Source organism: Zea mays, chromosome 8, assembly GCF_902167145.1.
Source record: "Zea mays cultivar B73 chromosome 8, Zm-B73-REFERENCE-NAM-5.0, whole genome shotgun sequence".
NCBI lineage: Eukaryota > Viridiplantae > Streptophyta > Magnoliopsida > Poales > Poaceae > Zea > Zea mays.
This window is the reverse complement of record NC_050103.1, coordinates 56,946,326-56,953,505: the sequence shown is the minus strand read 5'-3', so window position 1 is coordinate 56,953,505 and position 7,180 is coordinate 56,946,326. Positions and strand designations below refer to the sequence as shown.

Here is a 7,180-nt window from a genome sequence, read left to right as displayed (position 1 = left end):
CTAACTAAGAAAAGTACTTGGCATTTGAATGAAGTGAATGGATGGTGTTTTTCACAAGGCCAATAGGTTAAGTTCTTCAATGATGAATTCTAGTGCCCTGTTTATGTCAAAGATATAGTGCACGTAATTTTGTCATTGACAAAAACTTAGTTATCAGGTATGGTCATTTGAGTTTGACATATGGCATATGTGGAACTCGATTAGCAGCAATACTCTTTCATGTGTTCCTTCTATAAACAAAGTTAACATGTTCCAGATCATATATAATGCTTAGATGCTAGTGTTTTTCCTCTTAGCAATTGCTTTCCATTGTACCATGGTGATTGACATCTTAGTGCATGTTGTAGATAGCAAAATGCCTATGTCGTCGTGAATGTCAGTGGTCCACATAAGGTATCAAGACTATAGATGGTTGAGTTTATTGCTATTATTCGTGGATATAACCCAATATATAATAAAATTATGTGTCTACATCATCGGTATTATCTTGCCTCTAGAATTGTAGCATTGAAGCATCCATGTCTGCCGGTTTAGTGATAACACATAGTACTATTAGAAAAATAACTCTGACTGGAGGGGTTAAGCTATCCCTAATGGCATTAACTAATAAAGGGTCAGCTCTGCCCACTATGCAACATCCCCCAGGACGAAAGGTGGCCCACATAGTTTCCATAACACGAGAGTGGATGAAGCACAACGAGGAGATTTTTTAACTGAGGTCTGAAAATTTGTTTACACTAGGAATTCAACTCAGAACCTAAGAGTTTAGTACTACACCACACAAAAACCAAAAAAGTATAACAAGGTTGCTCGTACTGATTCCAGGGTGTCACCCATTTGTAACATGAATCCAATGTCACTAAATTATGATGCTACTAAAAGTAAGAAGCTGTGAAGAAAGAAGTCATTGACAAAGTGAAACCTGATGCAAGGATCAGAGACTCCTATAATAGGAATACAGTAGAACACACCACCGCAAAGGGAGTAGTTGGTAAGAACATTGGTAAGAAAAACACGGTGATGAACTTCTTTATTAGCTCACAGATAAGTCACATAGTTTTGTACAAAGCTATCACCATTAAGACTGGACACATGACCAATACAAATAGAGCCCAAATCATTGTTACTAAGTGTTCTACTATATATAATTAATAAAGTATATCTACTATAATAAGCTAAAACATGTCTCAATCTGGTATCATAGTTGTCAATTGTGCTTGTCTGTTCTCCAGAAATTTGTTGATGGCACGACTCCTTGGATTTTGAATCAACGAGTGTCGAATGACTGCAATTTAGAACATGATTTGTAAAAACATGATTATTTTAAATCATTATAATTTTAATTTTTTTAACAATATATTGCAAAAACCACTCACTCTGCAACCGGTGTGTAGTGTGATGATCTGGGTTGCAATGAATGGTGCTATGGTCCGAAGTTTCCAAACATCATATTGTTATTTATAGTATAGAATTAATGATAAACATGAAAATTGAATATATGTTGAAAGATGCTAGGTATAGGAGAAATTACTGTATTTATTGTTACGACGCATCATTGTTCCAATAATTATATTCTTGTCAACTTTAGCTAATGCCCATCGTAGAGCATTTCTCTGTAGGAGATCGGTCCATACCCCCATGACAATTAGATTCCACCTATAAAACACATACTAATTGTTTGAATAAAACCTAACAAATGTTTAATGTTTTAAAAAGAATGTAACTGTGAATTAATGTATAACTATGAATTAATATGACCAGGAATCCATTAGTACAACCTCTCTGTATGGCCTTCCACCGATATACTTTAATGGTTCCAAATGAACAACTATGTCAATAACGTCTGAGCCATTCACATGTGATTAGTTACCTTTGAATAATTTGCAAACTTCAGATGTTATATATATATATAGTTAGGGGCCCATGCGTTGCAACGGTATACAAAATATTAAATAAAATATTAGTACACAACAATTTTATAAAAACGAACACCATATATATCACTGACCTTAAATAAGAGATCCCCAAGAAATTCAATATAACTTTGCCTGGTATGCTAATTAACAATAGGGAGAAGCAAAAGAGTCAAGAACTTATTCAACAAAGATTGAGTTCCTAAGTGCAGCAACTCGAATAGATTATAAATTATTAGTAACACATTGTATTTACAGGAATATAGTCATACCATAACACATTCCCTTTTCTACTACTGGAACTAGGCTATATTATGGTAAATTGATTTGCTCAATGTTCTGGTAACTTTGGTCTCTGAAAGACTTGATAATTGCTTATTTGTTTACTTAGGTTATTGTTGGGGACTTGCTCTCAAATGCTTCAGCTTAAGAGCAAGGCAACACAAAGAATGTTAAACGTTAAAGTCATTCATCCTTCAAAACATTATTTCCCTTAGGATGTAACGATTTTCGGACGAAGGTTACGAAGGACATACCTTCGTAAGCATGACATATAAAAATAGAGAGGAAATCATACGAAGTATAAGAGACAACATGAACAATTGAATATGTTGTTATTATTGAATCATTTCTATTTTATTACTATGAAGAAATAGAAATGATATCATGTTACAAGTGTACCTTCAGCTTGAGGGAAGGTAAAGGGTACAAGCGTGACGCAAAAGCAAAATGCCAAGTCAGCGTGAACAGTACTGGAGCATTGTTCATCTATTTATAGGCACATGACGCAGCCCATGTAAAATTACACTCATGCCCTTTACATTTGCTAATAATTCTATAGTAATTCATCGGGGTCTAGATAGCCTTTTCCCCTTTAAGTCGGTTTCCTTTTCTGTTATCACGCCGAAGCTCCCTTGCGCACAGCTTCGGCTTCGTTCCATCCTTCGTATCCCTTGTGCTTCTTCACACTGTGATTTTGACTCAAGTCTGAAAGGTCCAAGTTCGAAGGTACTTGCTCATGTATTATACTACAGAAACATTGTTAAATCATGTTTTTGAAGAGCTTCGGAAGCCGAAGGTCCCCAACAGTTATCTTTGTTGCTGTTTTGGTCATGCCCTTCTTCACATCTAATTGAAGATATCTCTAAGGCCAATGATGATAGCCTATCAGGTGCACTGGGGGAAATCAATGCTACAATAGTTAAAACACCTCACGTATGAAATATGAAATCAAATTTTCAGGATATTGTTTCAAAGAGAATGTAATGTCACTAAAATTAGGAAGGACAATTGACCGCAAATGTACCTAAGACTTCAACAATAGTAGAAAAAATGGACATACTCCAGTGTCAAAACGTGGAATGATTATGTGGCCCTTCACTGAAATAAGAATAAATAGCTTTGGATATAGTTAATGCGGATTAATGGAAATAATACGGAGACGATTTCCTAGGAAATTCAGCGCTCACCTGCTCGCTATCGCTCCGGGCAACTCATTGACCTGCCCACCTTGCCACCGGCATGGTCTTACTAGCGGCTATAGTTGACCAGCTTCGCTAAGCTTACCCTGAAACTGGCCTTAGCCCTGCGGCCGTCTCCGGCATGGCCACATCGGAGGCAGCTTCACGTACCCGGTTGTGCCCATCTCCATCTGCGCGATACGCATGGCGCCGAACAGCCTCTCGGGCAGCTCCTCCTCAGGTTGGGACTCGACAAGGAACCCCATGTCGATGGTGACCGACATGATGGCGCCGAGCGCGAGGTGCAGAACGGCTTGGCGACCCATGTCGATGGTGACCGACATGATGGCGCCGAGCGCGAGGTGCAGAACGGCTTGGCGATCGCCAAGCTGCCGATGTCCACGTCGATCTCAAGGTAGCCATCATCCCTGTGGTAGCGGCACGTGGGCGCATGCCCAAGCAGGCAAGCCACGCACGTAGCTGCTACGGTGGCGCAGATGAGCCACGGCCCGTCGACGACGCGCCGTTGTCGTGGATGAAGCAGCCCAGCAGCGAGTCCGTCGGCTGGGATGGGCGCTTCCACCACCAAGTAGAACACGACGTTGTACGCATCTGGCCGACCTGATACCTATGGGATCAAAAGAAAGAAAAGAAATAGCATCACGCGCCTCCTTGTATGTCCCTGGTGGAATCTAGATGCGGCATGGCACGACCAGGGGTCGGGGCCTGGAGGTGGGGGTGCAGTGCACCTAGAGATTGACGGTGAGGAGGAAGTGGGTGGAGGGGTCCTTCCCAAGGCACACACAACGGAATGCGGCGGTGACGCGGTTCTCTTCGCGGGCGAGTACGTGGTCGAGGAGCACGCGTGAGCGAAGCCATTTGATGACGGCGGGGCGGAGCAGCTAGTCCGCGGCGGACAGCGCCTTGCCGCGCTTCCCGCTGCCACAGGAGAAGTAGCCGCGCGCACACAGGTGGAAGATATCCCTCGGCGGTGAGGCCTAGCCGTTGGTGCCCCGGATTCATCAGGGACCATACCTTCCGACCGACAACAGTGGATCGGGTTGGATGGTGTGGCAGAGATAGGATGACCACCCCACTATGGTTGGGGAAAAGACATGTGAAGAACCAGTTGTACCTTTCGACGACTCGAGCCTTCTTCCAGTTTGCGACGACAGCAACAGCCCGCCCAAGACGACGACGGCCACCGACACCGCCGCGCTCCGGGACAAATCTGATCATAGCCTCCGACAACAACAGCCCTCCCATGACGACGACGGCCACCAACCCCACTGTGCTCTGGAACAAATCTGACTGTATCCTCCCTCCGCCGCCCGAGCCTCCCCTCCTCTTCCATGGACTTTGAACACGGTCGTAGACCGACTCCATGAACGGGACCACCGTCGTCATCCACCATCTCCACTGAGGCACCGCCTGACGAACAGATCCACGATGCTATCTAATTTGGACGGGCATGGAGGTATGCAAGCGTTGCCTGCTCTTGCGGGATCTGCAACGCCTCCGCCAGGGCCGCAGCGCGCACGCGCCCATCAGGGGCAGATGCAGCGGGCTTATCCTTGAGCTGGGCGAGGGTTGGTGCCAGCATACCCTCTAGGAATATGAGCTTGGGGATGGGGTGGCGAGGGCCAGCGGCGTCGCTGGAGCCGGAGAAGAAGGCCAACTCGTGCTGGTGTCTCGCTGGGGGCAGGGGCGGTTGGTCGTGAGACAGGGGAACTGGGGTGGGGGTCGTTGGGTGGGTGGGGGCATCACAGGGCGATACGACCATGCGGCGGCCATACGAGATCCTGGGCGGCGATCTCGGGTGGGATTCTTGAGGTGCTTACGGAAGTGGTCGGAGGAGAGGCAGAACATGGTGCACGGTGTGGACACCTACACACCGTGCTTATAGAGTAGTAGGGATATATATATACATATGGAGGGAAGGGTCATTACCTATGAACGTCTTATGTGGTTGATGGTAAACATCATGAAATGGCATAAGATATTTTGGAAATGGAGGAAATTGAATTGGTTTAGTGAATGGTTCCACAATAGTATGTGTTATCAATCCCAACTCTAGCCCATGCCCAATATTTCGAAATTGAACCTCCTCCCAGTTTAGACAGAATGCCATTTTATACAATGTATATGTGCATCCTTGTTTGAGTAAGACGTCGAACCGTTCGACATTATTGCCACTTGAAATTGCTTCGATTTTGGCTCCCTAGATATTTTTTAGAATACATGTCGTATAAGTCAAAAAAGTTTATGATATAATAACATGATTATATTGACTCTATTTTAAAGCTTGATGAAGTGACTCACAGTGATATCGTGTAGGATGAAGTGTTGACTATCACGACGCCTAGGGAACTTAACAACTACTCTCGCAAAGACACTCTTTACTTGTGGTAAGTTATTGACATTTTGAATATCGTCAAATAGCACGAAACTACATAAAACACGAACTTTAGCTTAGGTTCTTGGTTCATATAGATGTGACAAGTGAACCATGTACTTATGAAGGAAAGGGACGCAAGCCTGCAACTGTCATATTTTGGTTAAGTGTAACTGATGTCATTGATCCTATAGGATCGATCATGACATCATTGCAAAGATACAAAAAATCATGAAAAGGATTAGATGAGATAACAGAAAACAATAGTAGTGTAACATGTAAGCTTTTTATTGTAAATTGCACATGTCTTCTGTTGATTTAACTTGACCGTTTTTATGTTTTGCAGTTAAACTACATTGTTGTTTGTTATCATACAAATTAGAACGGCATTGGACTACAATAATTGAGCAAAATGCTGAAGAGCATTGTTACATATATAAGATTTTTATCTTGTTGCTACTATGCCTTAGATTTACAGGGAGGTTTCTAAAAAATGAAGTAGTAGGCAATGGTCATGCTTTCATTTTTTATAATGCATGTAAAACATTGTAGCAATGCTACTCTGCACTGACTTTTGAAATGTTAGTTATGACCACCTATTAAACTATGTATTGATGGGGATGAGCAGAATCAATGATGAATATGTTGGTACATATCAAATGGCAGTTAGAATGTCTATGATCAAGGGTGTCTAAGTAGCTTTCAAGAAGTAGTCTATGCGAAGATATAAAGACTTATAAGGCATTCCCAAAAGCATATTTATTGATAAGTTTGGGTACCATTGGTATCAAACAGGTAAGGTTATCATAACTGGAAAAAAATGATTGAATGGTATGTTTGTCAAATTTTTTTGGATGTTTGGCTACATAATCATAAGGTATTAATAGTGTTTGTTGTTTGCAGACTTATATCTTAATGATTAAAGAGAGTAAAGGGTCTATTGAGGCTATTATATATCTTGATGATTAAAGAGTGTAAAGGGTCTGTTGAGGCTAAAGCACTAATATTAAGTAGAAAAGTATGGAGAAAAGAGCAAAAGGTATGAATTAGACATGTCGGTAGGGAAGGTTTTATGCATAGTCACAACAAGAAGTACAACCGCCTTGGTGGTGAGCAGCAAGAGGTGAGATAGTAGAGATTTTTTGGAAATCTAATTAACAGAATATTTTAAAGCATTATGGCAAATCTAATTTGCAACACATACATATACTTTATCCTGTTCCACACTTAGTGTGGAAACATAAACAACAAATTGTTATAGGGAGTGTTTGACATTAGCATATATTTACACATGCATATACTTAATTACTTTATCATGGTTCACACTTAGTTAGAAAACATGAACATACAATTGTTATAGGGAGTTGTTGGGGACCTTCGGCTTCCGAAGGTCCTCAAAAACATGATTTAAC

General features: G+C 41.9%; 1 pseudogene across 2 annotated transcripts; it reads right to left on the bottom strand.

Moving 5' to 3' along the window:
• Positions 1-2,667: 2,667 nt before the first annotated feature.
• Positions 2,668-4,637, bottom strand: LOC100384318 (LOC103629597-like pseudogene; annotated as a pseudogene). Of its 2 annotated transcripts, NR_159418.1 has the most exons (5): positions 4,509-4,637; positions 4,123-4,408; positions 3,383-4,001; positions 3,220-3,293; positions 2,668-2,900 (listed from the first exon to the last, which is right to left on the bottom strand). The product of NR_159418.1 is annotated as a protein-like pseudogene, transcript variant 2 (transcript). The 2 variants fall into 2 exon arrangements; NR_159417.1 differs by having other exon boundaries at positions 3,383-4,408.
• Between the last annotated feature and the right edge of the window lie 2,543 nt (positions 4,638-7,180).